The sequence below is a fragment of the Anser cygnoides genome, chromosome 3, assembly GCF_040182565.1.
Source record: "Anser cygnoides isolate HZ-2024a breed goose chromosome 3, Taihu_goose_T2T_genome, whole genome shotgun sequence".
NCBI classification, from domain to species: Eukaryota; Metazoa; Chordata; class Aves; order Anseriformes; family Anatidae; genus Anser; species Anser cygnoides.
Window position 1 is genome coordinate 65,952,822 of NC_089875.1, and position 22,648 is coordinate 65,975,469.

At 39.3% G+C, this 22,648-nt stretch overlaps 1 long non-coding RNA gene across 1 annotated transcript in view; it reads left to right on the forward strand.

Moving 5' to 3' along the window:
* Positions 1-21,192, forward strand: part of LOC136790455 (uncharacterized) — a 41,553-nt gene extending 20,361 nt beyond the window's left edge. Inside the window, exons 2-3 of the long non-coding RNA XR_010830394.1 lie at positions 17,217-17,619; positions 20,853-21,192. This is a non-coding gene — a long non-coding RNA (uncharacterized lncRNA). The remainder of the gene's footprint in view (positions 1-17,216; positions 17,620-20,852) is intronic.
* Positions 21,193-22,648: the final 1,456 nt, after the last annotated feature.

Here is a 22,648-nt window from a genome sequence, read left to right on the forward strand (position 1 = left end):
CTTTCTCCAGATCCTTAGTAGCCTTTTGATAAGAAAAGACATAGGAAGAGGCCTGTCACAGCTATAGCCATTTTAAAACACGTAATGCTGCTGTATGTACACAAAAAGTTTACATGTTTTCCTTCTTCTTGCATACTTTCTCCTAAGTATACTTAATTCTCGAGGCTGTCACGATGTGAAGGAATTATCAAGTAAACCAGACAACAGGTGTACAGTAACTTAGAAAATGGAAAAGCATTTAAAATACTAAGACAAAATTTCTACTTAAAATTCTTCATGGGAGAATCAGGAATTGGACAATTCCACCTGTAAGGAATGAAGGGGAAAAAGGAGTGTGAGACGGGGAAGGAAGGGCTGCAGGATGGGTTCAGGCAGAGATGCTGTCAGACACTAGGGATGGCTTTGCTTCTGTCATGTCTATACAGCAATTATTGGCCTGTATGCTAAATTTGACAGCCTGTATCATAATGTCACACAAAGGTCAGGAAAAATGAAAGGACTTTTGGACAATCTTAATATTTCCCTAGTGCACTTTTTGTATGATGACCTCAGCTCACACTTGTGCTCCATAAACATCCTATGGGCATAAGACTAATCAGAATATTCACTGTGCATTTGTGGCATAGTTGCTAAACTATGCACTGCAGATCTTAGAGCAAATCTAATATCTCATTGCATGCAAACTTAATCAACAGAATTTACAATTGCTCTTGTGTTAGCAGGATGAAGGACCGATTTTGTGCAAGTTGGAAGATGGCTTTTCTAATCCCTGTTGCCTTGAAAGGCTGTATTGTTGTTTTCATCACTTGACCCATTACTCTTTTCATCATTTAATTCAATTATAAACTCTCTTGCTGATGCCGCTTGCTTGGATATTTTCCCACCCCTTTTTTTTTTTTTGTATGAACTCCTCTTCACCTACTGCTTTTTCAGTTTTCTAATCTGCCTTGCCATTAACATCACTGCTAGAAGTTAGACACACACATCCATTTAAAGTAAGATCTGGATTGATTTTTTGATCTAATATACATTTAACCAAAAAAAAAAAAAGCTAAAAAGCTTGATAAACTTGTACCATTTCCTCTGTTTAAAGAACAAGTACAACAATAATAAATACTTGTCTGTTCTCCCATCATGTGTAGGAGGTGACCTGGGCTGCATTTAAATAGAGTAGATAGGATTTTGGAGGTATGCTGTAAAAGAGTCATATCTCTCCATAAGAGGAGAACACTTTTATCCTTCTTTCTGGAAAATTAGTATATTTTTTGCACAGTTAAAACAGCTCAGCAGCTTTCCACTGACAAGTCGTGAAGACTGTTTGCAACATTTTATTTTCCTTTTTTTAGACTGTTCAAATTATTATGCCCCCAAACTCCCCCAAAGCAGAGAACGGGAGAAGCCTAACCCCAAAAGCTTTAATTTTCACTCCTTCAATTGCACAAAACATCTCTAAAGACAGTATTTTTCAATACAGTGGAAAACCTTGCATCTTGGAGAGCTCTGGGTACATGTATAGGAGAAACCAGGGCAAATGTAACAGCACATTCAGTTATTGTTTGTCTGTCACAGTGCTACCTTGCTGACAACATGCATGGTCTGTGTGCTCTGTGGTGCTCACTGCTACATTTTCAAGAAGGGAAAAAGCCTGTAAATCAAAGTGCCTTATCCATCACAGAAGCAACTTCCTAACTTCCGAACCAAGCAGGTCCAAAGTCTGATTTGTGTTTATTCCACTGTGTTGCTGGAGGGGAACTGTATGCTGTGTTTCTAATATGTATATCTAGGAAATTTCCATTGCCAAGCTGGCAGGCATGCATGGATACAGAAAAATAATTCTCTGTGGTTAGAACTATTAGATACGGTCCATCTGCATCACCGCTATTTGCACTAGTAGAAAGTTTCTTCCCTTAAAACTTTGGTTTAACTCAAATGTTTGCATTATTAGCTATACTCACTTAGGCTCTACTTCTGTGTCCTTCCTTTTTCATGCCCTGGTTTTCTGTTTACCTGCTGAAAATAACAGCTTCTTCCCTTAGGGTTATATAGCAGAATCCTTTTGCAAGTGAGCTGATTACTGTGCTCAGGGCCAATCTATTAATATTAGATGTCAGAGAATATTAAATAAGGATGCTTGTAAATCAAGTAAATGAAAACACTTTTAGAGAAAGTCCACTTCCACTGAAACACCTTCACTGGCTGCATGTCCCTTGTGTGAATTCCTTGAATGAAAAAGTAACAGTTTATTTCCTTGCAACATACAACTGCTTTTCAACTCCAAGCATAGCATCAGACCTTAAAAGTGCTTATTGTAAGATACTCCATCTCTTTCCAGCACGGTGCTCTTACTATCACTAGTTCATTTAATATACAGTACTGTATTGCCATGATGGCATTTTCCCATAAAATCACATTCACCACTACAGGGTTCACTGAGATCATTATTTAATTAACAAACAAACAAAAAAAAAATTAACAAACTATTTCACAATTAATCTTTCTGCCTGTATTTTTGCTGTCATTTGCTATACTGTTGCATGCCCAGGCATCATAATCATCCCCCATAATCATCATCATCCCCCAGGGCTCAGTGCTGGGGCCGGTCCTCTTTAGTATCTTTATCGATGACCTGGATGAGGGGATCGAGTGCACCCTCAGTAAGTTTGCAGATGACACCAAGTTAGGTGCGTGTGTCGATCTGCTTGAGGGAAGGAAGGCTCTGCAGGAGGATCTGGATAGGCTGGAGCGATGGGCTGAGGTCAACTGTATGAAGTTCAACAAGGCCAAGTGCCGGGTCCTGCATCTGGGGCGTAACAACCCCAAGCAGAGCTACAGGCTGGGAGGTGAGTGGCTGGAAAGCTGCCTGGCGGAGAAGGACCTGGGAGTACTGGTTGATAGGCAGCTGAATATGAGCCAGCAGTGTGCTCAGGTGGCCAAGAAGGCCAACAGCATCCTGGCTTGCATAAGAAGCAGTGTGGCCAGCAGGGCTAGGGAGGTGATTGTCCCCCTGTACTCGGCTCTGGTGAGGCCGCACCTTGAGTACTGTGTTCAGTTTTGGGCCCCTTCCTACAAGAAGGACATGGAGGTGCTCGAGCGAGTCCAGAGAAGGGCGACCAAGCTGGTGAGGGGTCTGGAGAACAAGTCTTACGAGGAGCGGCTGAGGGAGCTGGCGTTGTTTAGCCTCGAGAAGAGGAGGCTCAGGGGAGACCTCATTGCTCTCTATAGGTACCTTAAAGGAGGCTGTAGAGAGGTGGGGGTTGGTCTATTCTCCCACGTGCCTGGTGACAGGACGAGGGGGAATGGGCTAAAGTTGTGCCAGGGGAGTTTTAGGTTGGATGTTAGGAAGTACTTCTTTACCGAAAGGGTTGTTAGGCATTGGAATGGGCTGCCCAGGGAGGTGGTGGAGTCACCATCCCTGGAGGTCTTTAAAAGACGTTTAGATGTAGCCCTTAGTGATATGGTTTAGTGGAGGACTTCTTAGTGTTAGGGCTGAGGTTGGACTAGATGATCTTGGAGGTCTCTTCCAACCTAGACGATTCTGTGATTCTGTGATAATGCCAGAAGCCATATAGCCAAGTAAGAATCTCTACTCAAGCACCAATAGTTTGGTGAAAGGAGTGCCCTGAAAGGAGTGCAGTCTAGATTAATGACAAGATACAATAATTGAAAGGTACAGGTTGCAGGAGGAGTAAAAGGAAAGCCAGCAAATTTCACACCCTAATCCGCAACCTCTGCCTTCCATATGCCATGCAGACTGTTAATGAAGAAAGCACAGGAGAAAAATACCTCAGATACTTTTTTTCCTGCTCTGTTGTGGTGGGCAGTTATTTTGGTGTTTATGTAGCTTGGATGGCTCTGATGTCATCATGCATTTACCTTCTGTATTTCTTACATCATTCATGTTGAGTGAATGCTCAGAAAGGCATCAGTCATTGGAGGTTTTCCAACAGCGGGTTTCTATCCACCCTCCGTTCCATGTAAGCACCATTTCAGCTGGATTTCCAGAAGTCCTCACCTCTGGCAGGTTTGAGATATAAAAGGAAATTCCAGCTGTGTGAGAAAAGCAACACAAATACTAATTTTCTTAATGCCTTTGGGTTACAAAGGGAATGTAAATTTACATATGGCCACCCTCTCTCTACTCAAGGTCATCTCTTCTCCATGCTGGGCCTCTCCAACCGTATGGATGACATAGCATGTCCTGCACATCTTCCCTCTCCTAGGGAGCAGAGGGGTGTGTGTCTGTCTGTGCAACAAGCTGACCTCATCCCAGGCAGGAGAGCAAGGACAGATACCTGCCCCCAGCGGTCCCTTAATGTTCTCAGTGTTTGGTTCAGGTATTTTAATTCTGGGCTGATGTTTAGGTTTAATGTACCACTCAGCCTTCCAGATTGGTGTGACTGACTTAAAATCTGACAGACTGAGCAACTGACAGGAACCAGCCTCTCTCGTTCTCATCTGGGTGAAAAAGAAGCATGTTTAGAAAAATCCAGCGACGGCCCTCTGTATAAGTTCAGATGTCATAACAGGCTGAAAAGGCATATGTATTCTGTTCCATAGGGCTCCCTGGGGAGCTTTTTACACATAAAAAAAATGAATTAATGAAAAACTAACTGTTTTTAGCCATAGCTATGTAAAATTCTACTCACACTGTAGAGAACACTAGATCAACATTATATCACCATCTCTATAAGCTTCCTACGTCCCCAGGGCAACATTTGACTCCAGCTCCATTCATCCTGGTCTCTCTCTGTTTTAAGCTACTGAAAAATGCCGTCCCCCATCCCCTAGCTGTTTGCCTCCCAGATCTCCTCCAGTGCCACAGGTGGGCTGCGTCAAATAAACAGCGGAGCGGAGGTGGGGAGAAGGGGGAGCCCCCTCCCCAGCTCTGTTTAGACTCCAACCTGTTGCTGACATTATGAAGTGAAATTCTGCAGTTTGCTCTGAGGACAGAGAGCCTTGAAAATCCATTGCCCCATCTAAGCTGCAGACCAGGAGCTGGCCCTGAGGTGGCTTGTCACAACACAGGGAAAAGAACAGCCTCTCCTCATACAGACCATCTGAGAAGGAAGGTTTGCTCTCAAAGCAGAAGAGATGTTTTCGCATTTAATAACCTTTGATAGAATTTTCTTCAGTAACTTTGTCCAACCATTTCTGAACCTATACAAACTTAGATCTCCCACAACATCCTGGGCAAGGAAATCCATGGCCCGGCTATGTGTAATGTGAAACAATATTTCCTTCTGTTTGTTTTGAAAGCTGTGCCTGCACTTCATACTTTCTGGTTCCTGTTCTCAAAGAGCCTCCCAGCAGCCATCCCTCCTTCATGACCTTTGTCACCAGGTCACCCTTCTTCCAGGTCTAAGAGTGCTCCTAGCCTATATGGGTTCTCCCATTGAAGCCTCTCCATACTGCTGGTTGCCTTGTACCTTCTTTTTGTGTCTGTCATAGTTCTGATATATCTCAGCACTGAGATTATGGTTTCATATATCTGCTTATTACAACACTATTTTTATATGTGAGGGGTAATAGTGCCATGTCCTAGATGGAGTGGGCACTGAAGACATAGATAAAAGTCACCATAGATGAATGCTGAATTCTACCTACCAGGTGCTAAAACACGATTCTCTTGAACTTCTGGGTCATTTTTAGAACGACTTTGAAGCAAATCATCTGCTGCTTCTCATGCAGAGAAGGATTCTAGTGTAGAGATATCCCCAGGATGCTGCAGTAGAAACAGAGTTTTGCATGTGTCTTCTTAAAGAGTGTGTCGTTTTACTCTTTATGACTAAATCATCTCTTGTCCTACAAATCTGGCAAGCTTCCTGTTCCTAACATGTTTGAAAAAGGATTTATTATGCATGTTCACATCTTTTGCAACTTGTTTCTCAAATTCCACTTTTTTTTTTCTTTTTTTTTTTTTCCTTACTTTTAACCTTCCAGAGCTTATGATGTTTGTTATTTTCCTGAACTGGACACAGCCTTAGCACACTGAAGGATGCTTTCTTGAATCTGTTGCCTTCCCACACACCTTTATTCTGGTATTTTCATGGTGTTTTTAAGGATGCGGTATGCACTTGTTCTGTCCCTTCAATATGTAGGTAGTGTTAAATATATCACCCAAGGGACTGCTCCCATGTCTTTGCACTGTATTACACTGCAAAGAAAGGCAAGCAGAAAACTGTTCATTAAGGTCACCTTATTACTGCGGCAGGTCTCACAGGGTCTAATATTCTGTAATAAAGCTGTAATAGTTCATTCAGAAGCCTGGCTAGCTGCAACTGCTAGTGAAGGTAAGGGTGGTGGAATGGAAAGAAAGAGTATTTAAAGAAATGGTACAACAAACAGAGGGACAAACATAAATAAGTCTCTTGTCTTTTTAATCTTGAAACATTCACGCCCTTGTTCAGAATGGAAAAGATGCCCAAGACAAGAAGGGTATTGTACTGAAAAATATTGGCTGCCTGATGGCTTTAGAAAAAAATATGCTATGTTCACAAATACCTCCCCTGACCTGTTTATTAAAAAGGACAATAAATGACTGAGCAGTGAATATTCAGGGCCTGGGAGATTTTATCAGGCATAATGTTTCTGGGAAAAAAAAAGTATGATACAGTTGGCTGTGGGAAGAACTATGAGTTCAGATCTTTCTTAAGTCAGCTGATTTTGTTCCCTTTCTAATTCCATGTACAATTTCTATTTAACATTTCGCCAATCTTCTGGGAAAGTCTGTCAAACAAAGGTTTTGAACGTGACTTGCACAGATTGCCGACTGCCTTTCACAGCCTGGACATTTTATGAAGTCCTTCACGGATGACCGTGTTTTGTTTTATTTTTTTAATGTATTCCATAATGTAAGAATTCTGAACTAAGCCACTGTGATTGCACTTAATCAGCTTGCAAACAAGACACAGAAAAGAATTCATCGTATTACTAAAGTGAATTCCTGCTATTTAAGGGTAGTGTCATTATGAATAGAGCTTATTGAAACCAAAATGCCTGAATTTATTTATAGATCCTATGTACAAATGAAAGGAGCAAAAGAGTTTGGAAACATCCAATACGCTTGCAGTGATGTTGGCTTTGCTGGAAGTTAATTGCAGTGGGGACAAGTCATCGAGAGTGAGACTGTGCGTTTACCTGCATCCACTGCTGTTGAAGTCTGCGGGAAATTCTTCATTTACCTCTCAGGAAACAGCGTTACGCTATAGTTAAGCTCTTCTGGAAATCTTACTCTTCTTGAAAACTCAGAAGACTGCAGCTAGTACGAGTCTAGTGTTCTAGCAACACTAGGAAGCAGCATTCAAAAATGCTAAACAATTTGCCCTTGGAAATATAGAGATGTTTTAGAAGCCACTATCAGGTTCTGGGAAGTTGATATACCCAGAAGAAGTACAAATAAATAACCCCTCAGTTACGTGTGCTTCCCTGTGCTGTGATGCTTAAAGGTGCTTCTCTAACAAAACTATTAGATTAAACACAAACACACACACACACACACACGCAGTTAGTCTAAGATTCTTTTTATCTGCCTGGGAAGAGCAACAGCTTTAAAAAGTTACAAAAAGAACATTTTTAGACTGTATTTAATCACACAGAGGAAAGATGATCCAGTTAGTGGTTTCAAATATTTTGTACCACTGTGGTAATTTCTGGTGCCAGCATACAACTAACATCTGTACTATTTCAGAGAAAGCTCTGCTACAGACACTGTGTACACTACCAAAGACGTAAGGCTTACACATGAAGGTACTATTGCTCCGCTGCATGGCTGTCAGTCAAGAAGAGCCCCACAGGATTCAGTGGAGTTACCCTAGCAGAGAAGAGTTAGATCAAAATCAGGCCTTCTATAACCACTAAAGAATTGCCTTTTTTTTTTTTCTTTCCCCTAAATGTGTAACTCATTAATCCTTTGAAAACAACTAATACCCCACTAATTCCATCTTTTTCATAACCAGGGAGTTAGGCATTTTCTGGCCCTAGCCCCACTCATATATCATGTTAATTTGTTGAAAGAGCTGCATAGATTGACTTCTGAAAATTTTTATTATTGTTATTACTATTTTTACTCATGATAATCACCACACAACACACAGTCTGCTAGTCGCTGTCCCAAAGAGCTTACTTAAAAGCCTTTCTCCCTTGTCCACTGACTTCCAAGGGATGTAGGTTGGAGCCAAATTGAGTTGCAAGTTTTCACTTGAGGGCCATATCCTTGCTTGGAATCTGTTTCCAGCCAAGCTGACTAGGAATTTGGCTCACTTGTCCTCTGGCTCACTGCAGTGTTGCCCATCAGGTTCATGATGACAAGTGAACAGGAAATTTCACCACTGCGTCATCAGAATACTTCAGATTGCTCCAGGTGCAGCATGGAGCCAGCCCCTTTGTAGGAACCCTGAGAGGTGGTACACAATGAAATCACTGTCTCTCCCTCTCCTAACAGCATACTTGAATAGGCTGTGGTGAAACCTCCCCAGGGAGACAACGGAAGCCCTATCACTTCAGTCATTTGGAGCTGGATAGTAGGAAACACTTATGAATGTACTGTAGGGAGCAATTCTTCTTGGCAGGGACTATGTTAAGTGATGTAAGGGAGGGGTTTTCAGCTCTTATTTCTATGCCTTTGAGGGTATAGTGTTGCTACTTGGCATTTTCAAGCAGAAGCCCGAGCCTCAGAAGGAATGATACAAAAGAGGAGATAATCAAATAACTGATTTCCTTGCATGCTTTCTCTGCATTCAAGGAGAATTCAGAAGTGAGATGCTGGGCTGGATGTAGACACCGATAGAGTTATGAGGAGCTGAGAAGCAAAGTGGCTATTGGTGTTCCCTTGGGACTGCTTTTCCTATTATTATCTTCATATTTTCTGTCACACCACCATGCAAGGATACTTTCCTTGAATAACAGTGGAAGGCTTCAAGTCCATGTCCAAGATTTTGATGTGCTCTGACATCCAGAAGAAACTGGCAAATAATCATAGCTTTGTAAAGTTGAAATGAAAATAGTGCAATTAAAAAAAATGGAAACAAAATATTTGTTACTAATCAGATGGTGGTCAATGATAGATATACTAGTGCTGTAATATTCACTTTCGTGCTAGTTCTTGCTAATCTTCTATCAGTCTTTTTTTCAGTGTTTTTTTCCTCGGCAAGTTTTTCATTAAGCAGATGGAGGTTTGCCAGATTCAGTTTTCACTCACATCATTGTAAATCATGACTGAAGCCTCTGCTATTATTCCTGCTTTCTCCAAGTGCAACTGAGATGAGCTTTTCGGCTGTTGCCTTGGGGCTCAATACATCTTGATACCTTTTGGAGAAACATTTGAAAAGTAAAGAAACTCTTTGGAGGCATCTTTACCTTTCTTTCTTTCTCTATCTCTGTCTCTTTCCCTCTTTCTTTGTTTGCCTGCTGCCCCAGGCTAATGTCATTTCCCCTGACTTTCTTAAAAAAAAAAAAATAATAATCGTGATGAGCTAGTGAGGTAATTTGGAACGTCTCCCAGCATTCCAGCAATGTTGTGGTAAAAATCTGGAATGCCACCGTTCAGAGTTGTTACAACGGCATCCCTACTCCTTCTGCCATCTGTTTGTTCTCTCACCTGCAAGCCTGTTCACATGCTAAAATCCTCTCATGTCAAAAGTAAGGCACAGTGTTAAGCTGCATAAAGGCATGAAATGTGAGACTCCAGTAACAGCAGCATACTTACATAACAGCATTTGTACTAGGATTTTCTTGTTGCCTTAGGTGGAGTTCATCCATTTTCTTTTGTATCCTACCTTGAGGGAGTAAATAATTTGTTACCTTTTCAGTTAACTCAGAGTCTAAGATTACTGTTGCTCAAGTATCCTGATTATCATTTTAAAATGCCCCGGGCTTTCAATACCTAGGCAGCCTTTTGATAAGGTTGTGTTACAGTGAAGTGATAACTCAGAAGCATGGTCAGTGGACTGCTAGCCCTTTCATTGAGTTGTGAAGACAGATGTGGTTTGGAAATACCTAAGTGGTTATGTAGAATAGATATGGGGAATGGCATGACAACCCCCAACTGAAACTGGCTTCCAGTTCTAATTAGGTCACAAGTGATTCATTCCAAATTCCCAATACAATGTGCCATAAACCCACTAAATAATTGCTAAAGATGGTAATTTCTGCTCAGCAGCTGCTGAAGATGGCAGTCACCAAACTTATAGAAATGATGCTCTCTATCACTCCAGCTGGGTTTACAAAAGCTAAAGTGGTAAATGCTCTTCACTCTAGGCCAAAAATAGTATTAGACCTGCTGGGCTTGCTTCTCCAGTGTGTGCAGGTGCTCAGAATTCATCCCGGCAGAAAGCTGTGCTATTTACCGGACACCATGGTAGCAGGGTGCCACAGAGTATTTTGTTCCTAGGAAATATTTTCTTCCCCTTTCCTTTCTACTCTTTTTACTGACTGTGCAAATGTTCCTCAAATAGAGTTTGGCATTTATCTGTCTCTTTAGATGCCTAAATCAGGGGTCTAGCATCCTTGGAACTGTAGCCTACAAGTTAATACTTTGAGGGCCCGAGTCACCTAACTGCTTATACTCTGACTTGTCTGCTTTGAACTTCTGCATAGCTTACACGATGGTCATATTTCTCTAACAGATGCACCCCTTGCAGATCTGAACTGTGATTCCCAGCTTTGTATTCCTCTGTCTGGATTTGCTGTAGTCAGTAAGCATGCATATAAAATACCTTCTTTCTTCGATCATTTGCAGTGTGTATTTGTGCTTTAACCTCATTCTTTTCTATGTGAGATAGACATTTGGTGGTGCAAAGATCTAAACTTTTCAGTCTAATTGAATGAGTACAGTTGTATATTGCTAATGTGATGTACACAATTCCATGTGTGTATATATACATATAAATTGTGCTTGCCTTTCTTTTCTACTGGTACATAGTAAAGTCTGTCTTTGGCACCACTGTAAGAGGCCTAGCTACACAGCTGCCTTCTTCTCCAGCAATTCATTGATATTTTGATCGCAGTGAAACATAATGCATTAATTTACTATTTGAGTACCTCTTCTAGCTAATACTGGAGCATAAGGGTGGATTTTGGGAACTGGAAGATTGGATTTATCTGTTAATTGGACAGTCTTGGCTTTTAAAATACAACTAAAATTCTAGTGAAAGCAAAGCCTGACAGTACTGTGCCAGTGTTCCTAGAGACACACACAGCCCCACAGCAGAACATCCAGCCCTTCTCAAATTATTCTGCCAGCAGTCTTTCCATCACACTGGTCTGTGTAGTTAAGAAGACAAATGAATTCAAAGAAGTGCCCAGGGCTGGAGTATCTGCTGAGCTAACACTGGCTTTTTCTGCCCTCATCCCTCCCACCCCTTGGAGGCTGTAGCTGTCTTGGGCCTCGTGGCCTCCTCCTGCAGCTCTCCATGCCAGCTCTGACCATGGGTGGAACCATCAGGCCCCTGCCCAGCACAAGCCTTCATGCTTGGAGCAGCAGACATCAATTTTTGCCCGTGCTGCTGACAAGTTCTGACCGGGTTCTTGTTATCTAGTCACAAGCTCAAAGTCTGATCTCAAAAAGTATGATTTATTTCAGTTCTCTCTACGTCTTCCTCAGCAGATTACACTGTCCTCTAGTTGCATGAAACTTACACAAGCCTGAGAGTGCTTGACACAGGAGATCGCACAGTGAGTATACGTGTTCCTTTGGGTCTAATTATTTAAAGTTGGCTTCCAGCATTTTTTCATGCATATAGCCTGGGTCCAAAGGACGTAGCCCCCCTTAGTGTTTAGGAGATGCTAGATAAAGTGAGGTTGAAAAAATCGTGCTGTGTTGATTGCTGTAATTGCTGACACATTCCTGTGGTGTACTTGATCATTAGAACAGCTCACTTAAAACAATATTTCCTTTATAGAAAGGAAGTTTGTAATCGAGTTGTTATGCTTCTCTGCTTTGCATTTTCAGTTTAAATATTCAGCTGGCATTCAGTGTATGGTTATTGCTTACCAGAGCATGTTGATTCAAATTTTCATTATCCAAATTCAAGACGATTTTGTTGAATGCTGTTTAACCACTTGATTGCTGCAGATTTTCATGTATGGGCCTTTTGGACTTTAGTCATGAATGTGGGCCATTTGGAAATGCTGTAATCTCTAACTGCTCTGTGATGAAAATGGCTGTGACACAGATTTGAATTTGGTCAAGTCTATCCCCAAACCACAGTGACCAAAATGAATTGGTTGTAGAAACCATGCAAGGAAATACATTATGTTAAGTACAAATCTAGCTCTGAAGTGTATGAGACTAAGTGGAGTCTTGCCAAAACAACCCATTTTACTGGCTGGGAATGAGCTAAACCTGTAGTATTGATGAATTTCAAGTGTTTGTGGTTGAAGTGTAAAGTGATATAGGGAAACAGTAGTCCTACACAAGTCCTACCTCTGCCCTCTAAGCTGGTAGCCCAAGTTACACCCAGAATGGTTCTTGTCACTCCCCGTCACTCAGTGTCACTCTGCTAGCCCAGATGTTCCCACTCTCTGCTGTGAAATGCTATCATCCTGCTGTCACCCTCACTTCCCAGCAGTATATAAGTCCTATCTGAATCCCAGGTACTTACCTCTGAGCTGCTCTCCTTGCTCAGACTGTCTTTTTGCCTATACCATCTTTCCTCAACTTTTCTACACATTTTGGGAACCAAAAAAAATATACTATTCAAGTTTGCATGGTGGAAATGAAGAGAAAGGAAAAACTCACCCATCTGTGAAACATTCTCTTTCTATTAGAAAGGGCTCTTCTCAGAAAAGCCTAATGCTAGTTTACCGTCTTCCATGCAACCTCTAAAGGACTTTGCACCTTAAAAAATATAAATTATGGGCTTCATTGTGTTGGGATTCATCTGACTTCACTTCAAGTTAGATGTCTTGTCTGAGACTGCTAACTCTGCTCCTTGTGAAGGAGTGACACTGGCACCTCAGGAAAGTGATTCGGTGCACCTATCTCAAACACCTGCTTTAAGAAGGGCTTGCCTGTGTCTCTCCACAGAAAATACATGTTGAGTAGATGACTTACTTCAGCAAGGTGTTTGCTTTTTGTGTCCCGGGTTAGGAGAGCTGAATCCTGCACTGAAAGAGTCATTGTGGTAGCTCTCACAGAGTGTGTGGGACAGTAGATGTTTGCATTTTCAAGTTGGAATTTACAAAACCGTTTACTTACTGTGAATATTGTTCTTCAGCATGCATTGAAAAGTTAGGAAGTCACTCTGAATAAAGTCCTTCTGGGAGAGTTGAACGTATGGTGTCTCAGTAACAGCCACTGGCTTATTTACTATAGCAATGGAAAATGAATACCACAAAACATTGCTGGAAAATCCCGAAACAATTAATGCAATTGTAAATTGCCTGGGCATGTCAGCTAAAACTTTAAATCCTGCATACTTGATTTAAAAGATAATTTAAATCTCACAAAACTACTAAGGTCAATAAATCCTCCATTAAAACAGAAGCATGCTCATAAAAGTCATCCTCCATGTACTGGAACTTTTGTCAGCAATGACTCACTGTGCTCCCTGCTCTTTCTGAATGAAATGCATCTCCCTATCATGAAACACTGAGTACACACTCTACACAGATTTTTTTTTATGAGGCCTGTAGTATTTAAATATTGCTTGAGAAGAATTTGTAAAGAGTATTCAAAATCCAAGTCCAAGATCTGATAGGACACAATTCTGCCATGAATTAGCACAGAAATACTAGCTAGCTATGTTTGGGCTGATCACCTAATTTTCTTTCCTTGTCAGCAGCAAGAAAAATTTGCAGGGAGAGCCACCACAGTCTAAAAATGGCACACAAAATAAATGACTGGAAAGCCCTTTCTATTTCTCTTCTACAAAGGATTTGAGGGTGCCTAAGAAAGTATAGGTGAAGTAAATGATTGTGAACCTAATTTCAGGTAAGATAAACAGACCATTGGTCTTTCCAGGATGGAAGAACAGAGCCCTTGCTAAGCAAGCATCTGATTGTGCAGCTGAGGAATGCCATGTGTGACTTCAAGTTTTAGCAAGAAAATTTATTTCTAAGTAGCCTAATCATTAGAGGATTAAAAAATCCAGCTAATACTCACAAATGTTATCAATATAGCTCCACTTCTCTAAGCGTACACCTCTGCTTGCTTCACCTTTTAGCTATTTGAGATCTATTTTTAGTTCGGTCATTCTTAGGAACTCTTCACACTGATGAACTCTAAACTGCACTGGCAGCTCAGGAAGAATAACAATGAAAGATCTACTGCACGGGTTTCTTGAAGCTCCAGTTTTCTTTTAGAGACTGTTATAAGGCAATTGGATTTGTTTTCAAGTCAGGCTTTGAAAGAGTAACTCAATAACAGAACTGCTTAAGGTTTAATTGTTAAACAATGCAATTACTGCATAGTGTGAATGTCTCAAGTTCAACCTCCAAGTAGTCTTTGAGGTTGAAATGCTTTGCACCAACAAATGGCCTCACAGTTTAATGTCAGCAAACCCTTTTACTGGCATATTTTTTTCTTTTCTCACCATGCGGGTAAAAAAAGGGAAGTATGGGGTAGTCTCCCTTCTCTGTGTCTCAGATGTTTATTCTGCAATGCAATATTTATTTTAGCTTGGTATTTATTTTAAAAATGTCTTTGCTAGACTTGAGTGCTACAATTTTGAGCCTCACAGGGAAACTTTAACAAGTTATGAATAACCAGAGAGTGGGATTTCAATGTAATTCAGGAATGAGAACTAAGCAAAGAGAAGAATATTCAACCTTTTCATGGAAAGATTGAGTATTCTTTTCAAAGTCATATATCAAAAACCCACATACAATGGAAACATTCTCTCTCCCTAGAACATAAAAGAAGAGGGAACTGCCTGTTATGTGTTCTGAAATGATCCCTTTTCATTACAACTTCAGAATTTTTCTCTCTGGGGATTGCTGACTTCAAACCATGAAGAAAGGGAGAAACGACATCATACTATTTCCATTAAAAGAAGCCATGTGTAACCTATATTTTTTCCTTTCCTCTTTCTTTTTTCCTATTTCACAATAATATTTGCATTCCAAAAAACATTTTCTCTTTTTTTTTTTTTTGATGCATTGAGGTTAAGCAAATGATGTTGCTGCCGACAATGTTGTTCATACCACTTGCGTCTGCCTTGTTTTAAGCCAGCAGCAGAGAAACTGCTATGTCTGTGTGAAATTCATTAGTAAACAAAACATTCCATCTTTCTTCATTTGGCCTGATCCTTCTTGTTTACCATAATTAAGTTATAAGAGAACCATCTTACACAATAGGAATAAAAAATTCTCTCAGTCTTGTAAACGCTTAAGCTAGAATTGACTTATTTTTTTTTGATGATCCCATACACAGTATATTCAGAAAACTATTGCAAATGAAAAGTTAGAAAAGAAATGTGAATAAATGATTTGGAGATAGTAGAAATATTGAGAAAAGGCAATAAGTATGACAAAACAAAGGTTTTCTCTGACTGTTAATAAAAATAAAATGATGAAAGAACGCCCAGTATGACACAATGTGCGTAAAAAGACCAGCAAAGTCCCAGACAATAATCTTCTGGGCCCTGCAAGACTGAAGCAAGAAGCTGACTTTGGTTATTTCAGTATTAGAAAAAAAAGATTACTTCACTGAGAGTTTAGAGAAGAGAAATAAAAATGAATGTGAGACATAAATAGGCTAATAAGTTAACACTCATCAATCACATATTTTTCTTTAGATGTTCATAGTGCACTATAAATTAACTGTCATATAATATCTCTGCAAGGCAGGTACATTTTTTAATTCTCTTTTTATATACCAGGAAACTAAACCAGAATCTTAAAATGGCTTGATTAGGGACCACATAATACGACGAAACCACTTAATTCTCATCCTTGTGTTTATTTCCCCAGGTGATAATGCAGCACTAATCAAAAGACTTGTCTAAAGTATACCATAAAATGCAGATGTGCTTTATTTTCTAGTCAAATCAGAGCAATTACAGAAGCTGTGATTCTTTATGAACTGATGAAATGTGAGCTATCATAGAAAAAAAAAAGATGATATAAAATGATAAAAAGTCAGAAAAAGGTTATATGAAATATTTCATATTTTGTAAATAAAAGGTAGTAGGAAAACATTCAGATGGTGGTATCTGGAGGCCTGAAATTGTTTCGCAAAGCATATGTTACCAGACCTGTTGCTGCTGTTACTTAATCCCAGATTCTTCTGACTCTATGCATCCTGACAAGATCATGTTAATAACATATAAATTGATTCACAGATTACAAGAAAAATTAGGAAGTGAAGACAGTAAATCTTGTTATGGGTTTTGAAATTAAAAGGTACCCTAAAGATGTTCATTGCCACTACCATATAAAGAAAATGGCACTTGTAATAAAATAGCATTGAACAGGATATATGATTGTTATTGTCTTTTTATTTTTATTTTTGAAAATAATCACAGAGCATAGCAACACTCATTTTGGATAGTCTTTTCTGGAATTTAGGAGCATAACATTGAATCCTGAAGCACTTCTGTTTCTTCCCAGTGCTTCCAAAGACTGAGTCATGAATATATTTCTTTCTTTGTCACTGACTCATTCTCACTTCTATATTGGTTTTCAAAATGTTTTCAGAAATGTTTGTTGAATAGCTATGGGAAGTGATCTGGATATCCAGTGTGTTCCAAGTGATGTTAGATTCTTTCTTTGTTTTATGAAAGCTGTGTTCTGCATTATTCCCAGCCTTTAAGTGGTTTATGATCTTTTCCCACCGCAAGTCATCTGCAAAATTGATTAATATGCTTTCTTCCAATAATTCCTGAAACTATTGCATACAGAAAAACCCCAGAAGGCACCTTCTCCCAATTAGCACTGGAGGTTTTTTGAAGGCATTTCTCTGCATTCCCATACAACAGATTATGACATCAAACAATCAAGATTAAGATCAGAGTCTGAACAAGCAGGAAGGATATACGTTCTTAAGGGGAAAGATCTCACACACAGAGATATTTTCAGTAAATGGCAGAATATAAAATCTCAGCAAAAGCTTGGGCTGTAAATTGGCTTATTTTAAATGCTGTTCAGTCCTCTGCCACTTTTATAGCTACATTTGGTCCTGGTGAAAATAGAAAACTGACAGAATGAGACCCAGTCAAACCTAGCAAAAGTCTGGCAGAGGAATCCCTTATTTATATATATATATTTTTTTTTGCCAGATCCCCATGTAGTGATGCCACTTTTCACCATGTTTTCCTGAGGAAGTAACTTGGTCTCAATTCAGGCCTCAGACAATTCGAAGCTGGCCAAGAGGAGCTCCTTATGATGGGCCACCTTCTCCTGCTTCCAGGGAAAGAACAACCCAGGCATGAGCAGAGATGCAGCAGGAGATAACAGAAGGATTTCCCTGAGGGAAAGCAACTCTGGCCATCATGTCTCTGCTCATTCAAGCTGTCTTTTCACCTTGCATGACGAAGGATGGTAGGAGGAGAGAGATTTGGCCGCATGGTGATGATTGAACTTTTTGAGGTCTGCCAAGGCACAAAAGGAGGTGTTATGTCCCTGTTCTGGAGCCCTTGCTTTATGGAGAGCCCTATTCACTCTTGGGTATAGAGTGCTGAGGTAAGAACAAAAGCAAACATCTCTTCCACTGGGGTGGTTCTTGTCCTTTCTGCGTGGATTGAAGCCCAGGCTTCAAAGCTGTGGCCAGGCTCCTCATGCCCACAATTAGGCACCAACAGTTTATTTTAATAAGAAAAATATTAGTCATGATTAATAAATAATGAGCTCTAGCATTTTTTACATTTAGATACATTTCTAACAATATGCTAATTGTGATTATTAATTCGATGTCAACATAAAGATATACTGGATGTAGACAGTAGGATGGATTATTTTGAAAGTATAGAGTAGCACAAATTAGTTAGAAGGGTGGCCTCAGTGTTTGGATATCAAAAATATCTATTTAGATATGTAACATGCCTGGATTTTGGAGGCCTGCTTGTTTTCATGTTATTTAACTAAATTGGGCAAAAATTTACTGAAACACAAGTATATGAGATTAAAAATTAGGGATCCAACTTTGAGAGTCAGAGCTATACGGGCATCTTTTTCATTAATCCAGAATTCTAAAATGTATCCCTTTGGTCTCTCCTGGGCTTTTTCCTCAGTGATGCACCTTTCTCCAATAGAAAATACAGCTATACAAGCTGCCAGACTCAGTCGAGCATTCCCTATTTCTGTGGTCAATAACACAAGGGTTGCACGACAACAGGAGCGGCAAAGCAATTAAACTCAGTCACATCATTAGGAAAGCGCTGCTTGTCAAGTCCCGCTAAGTTAAATGTAAACGTTATTGTTTGAAATCACAGTTACCCCTGACTGAAGCCATAAGGGAGTAGAATCAGCCAGTAGAGTGCAGTAAGAAATATTTTAACTTTTTCATCTCACCACTTGGGGGACATTCTACTTTCTACAGAAAATTTAAGCTAACATACTTTTTAGTTACTTTTTTTTTTTTTTTAAAAAAAAAAGGAATTCAGCATTGTACTGCCTACACAAAATGACATTACTTTATTAGTTCACCTGACTTTTTTGCCTCATCTCCAAGCACATTGTGACCCTCTTTATATTCTAAATATTAATTTTAGAATATGCCTTTTAATCAACATGAAGCTTAAAAAGTGATCGGATTAAACTGTTTGTCTCTAAAAATAATACCAGCAAACTGAATGTTTAAACACTTCATTCCATTTGTACTTGCATTCAAAGGAAACAATTGATCTGATCCAAGTATTTTTTAATACTTAGAAAGGAAAGCTATCTTAAGACAAAGAAAATACTTTAATTCTGTGGTTTGATCCTATATTGTCTGGAGATCTGAAAATATCATTCTAACATTTCCCCTGAAAGGGGTTCATTCATACAGAAAACCAAAAGGAAAGGAAGTGGGAAGGTTGTTGGGCAATGCTGCAATGCTTATTTTTTGTGAACCTACGAGCTCAGGCTAGTGTTGGTTTATTGGGTCAGATGATACTTCATCACATGAAGAAACATCTTTAAGAAATTAGGAACATCCCAGTGGCTTAGTATGAGCATTCCATTTATATTTGAATGAATTAAACAATGCATTTTCTTGAGAGGCAAAAGGAAACTTTCCTCCCCCTAGTCTTCTGATGTTTAATTTTAAAGTTTTCCAACCACATATGGTTGATGTGTTTAAGACTGCTGGAGCAATGAAACCAAGAATAAGGATTTAGCACTATAATTTCATGAACGTTAGGAGATATAAGAGTCCATTGTTAAGAAGTATTGATTGACTCAGAAATCAATCTCTTAAATATCCCCGTTTACTAGTTAAATAGAACATGGTTTAATTGATTACAGCAGCCTTCATTATGTCATGGTTTAGAAGTGGAGATGGCAATTATTGTACAAGCAGACAGAAGGTAGGGTACAAAGGATAGAGTTAAGATAGATACAAAAAAATGAAAGACACATCGTATTGTATACAGATTTACTGCAGCCTGGAAGAACGGAAATACGTGGTTGTTTTCCAAACAGCATTTTCTCCTGAAAGTAGTAAAGGTGAACAGCATTTTTCAGGACAACCATGAACCAGGCATATTGATATTTAAGAAGTTTGGGAGGGTAAAAATAAAAGGAAGAGTGGAACTGAAAGCTAATTCCCATGCTTCTACAAGGTAAAGTGCCAGTAGCAGGGGAGGAGTTAACAAGGACAGGGCTGCTTAAGTTTACACCGATACGTTTACCTGATTTTTTAATTTTTTATTTTTATTACTCCTGAGACTTAGAGAAATCCAGGAGAACTGAAAAGGATAGATTTTTGGCAACCTCCTTTTCAAAATGGAAATCTTTCTTCAAAGATTCAAAGGCACCTTCTTCTGCTTCTTCAGCTAGGGAAATTCAGAGAAAGCTTTATGGGAAGAAATCTCAAAGTTTGCCACATTTCTAATTTTAGTTTGTAGGTATTTCATAGAAGTTGATCTATGTGAATGATAAAAAAGTGGCAAATTTGGGGTAGGAGAACTGGATTATACTTAAGACAAATGTTGAATACAGAGTGAACCAAAACTGAATTAAAATAATTAGCATTTGATTTGAACTCTGTGGGCAGAAGGACAGTAAGCAAGTAAGTAAGTAAGAGAAGAGTTGAAACCCCTTAGCAAATAGTGCAGTCTGACCACAGTTTTCTGGGCACTTTAAAATCTACTATGGCTTTAGGAGACCATTAATTACAGTAGCTGAAACAGGGAAAAACTATGCCTTGGTTAAGGATTGTTACAAAGATCAGTCCTGGTAACATTTGACAGAAAACTGTCTAAATCCAGGTAAGGAAAAAAAAATGTTTTTGTCAAAGGTTAATCAAAGATTTGTGGTTTCAGACATAAGTTCATACAACAAAAACAGAGCAGAAACAATGTCACAGTGATGGAGCCCTTCACCTACAAAAAGAGATTCATTCAAAAAAGTATAGCACACAGAGAAGCTAAAGGTCTGGCAGAAAAGGAGGGCATGGAGATGTTAGAGACGTATTTTTCTGATCAGGGAAGGATCTGCAGCTGTAGTTCATGAGTACTCACAAAAAATTATTATCTTAAGCATGGAGTGAGCACATTTCTTTCTTGGTTTGACTTATACCTCTCTGGTAGCATTTTCATTCCTAGTAAAGGTGCCTCATTTTCGCCCTGTCTTTTCCCTGAGGGAGTATGCACTGTCCTTCTTCACTTTATCTTTCTCATGGGTGAGTCAGGGCTAGTTTCAGCTCTGGTCATCCTCTGCACCCAGAATAAAATTTTATATTAACCTTTAATCATCTGTTTTTCATCTTGCAGTGCTTGACTCACAGAAGAAAATCTTCTGAAGCACAAGCCAACTAGTCCGAAAGTATGATTTATGGTTGCGCTTCATCTATGGAGAAGCATTTGTACAAAGCATGAAATGCACACGTACACGGTTTATAGACACTGCTGACAAATGCAAAGAGCAAAAAAAAGAGCAAGGTAGACAAATAGGACAGAATGGCTTTTTTTTATTATTGCCACCTCCGTTTGTATAGCTTAGAACTTAATGCAAGATCTAATAAAATCTAGTGACAACTTTGCACTACATTCACCTATTTTCAAAGGTGTTTTTAATTTTTTTAAGGCATGACTTTGGACTTTTTGAAGGAGCATGAAGGGTGACGCTTGTGTACAAGTGTGTTTTGTTTTTGAAGTTTGAAAATATCTATCAGCTTTATATATAGTCAAAATGTTAAAACCATGAAAATATATTTTCTATTCATTTTGTAAAGAAAATAAAATATTTTCTCTCTGAAATAGTCACTTTTGTCCTAGAGGTATTTAAATCTTGATTTTTTCACGTTGCTTTTATCCTAACCATAGCAAAGTTTGTACTTTTTTGTTTCTTTATTTTTGTTTTACAAAATGTCCACATTTTTAAGATAGTTTCTTTTTTAGGTATACTTATCTACTTAATTTTTTTTTTCAGTTAAAAGATAGTGATGCAAAATTTTTAATTGCTCTATCACTTCTACCTTGCCTACTCATGTGAAGAGGTAAAATATTTTTAAAACTGTGCAATTTATATTTTGCCATCCCTTTGTTTTATTTTTCAGTCTAAATAAATTGGACCCATCGAATTATTTTGTGTTGCTCTTCCTCTTTTTGTCTCATTCTACCTAGTCGTGTCACTTCATCATATGCAGCTTTTCTTCTACAATTTCCTTCAACATTTTATGGTATTTTCTGGCTGTAGCAATTCCCTGTTTTTGAAATCTGTTCATATAATTTAGGGATCCTAAAGACTTGATTCTCCTTTTGTACCGTGTTTATCACATCCAAAACCCATTTTCAACCCTTTTGACATTATTTGCACCAGACCACAAGGGAGAACACTAAATGCGCTTCATAAATTCCCATACTTAAGCATCAAAGAATCTATACTAGCCCTACTGGCATCGCAAACCATATTACATCTTTTGTAGATTGATACACATCTGCAGGGGGCAAGGTCTTTCTCATATTTCTTTAAAACTGTGGCTTAAAACTTAAAAAAGATGAATTAACATTTTAATACAAACACGAGAAGATCGTTTACTTGCGAAAATGCACTGAAGTCATCCAGAACAGCAGACTCCAAACAGAAGTACACCACATAAAACACGCCTCCCTCTGTGGCCACAACTCTCTCTGTTTCTTGTATACAGATGTTAGTGTGGACAGTATGGGGAACATCTCATGTTGCGCTCTGATGACTACCAAGAAATACTACTGACAGTCTCTGCTCTCTGTCTCTCTCTGCATCCAGCTCAGCCCTCTGCTCCACCGTAGGGAGTTTACAGTATAAATTACAAGGACACTAGAAACTTCTGGCATGGTACTGGAGGACCCACAGAGACTTTGGCACATTTGCAGAAAAGGAGGTATTTAGGCACATAAATCCTGTCTCTCAGTGATTTCAGTGGAAGCTACAGGACTGCATGAAGCTGGAGGGTGGTGGGGAGAAGGCTACGTGGAGTGATACACTGGGTGATGCCAGTGGCTGCCCTTCCTCACACCAGCTGTTAATCTGTCACTGGAGTTAGGTCTTAATACCTGTGTGCTGGCCTTACATACATAAGAATCTA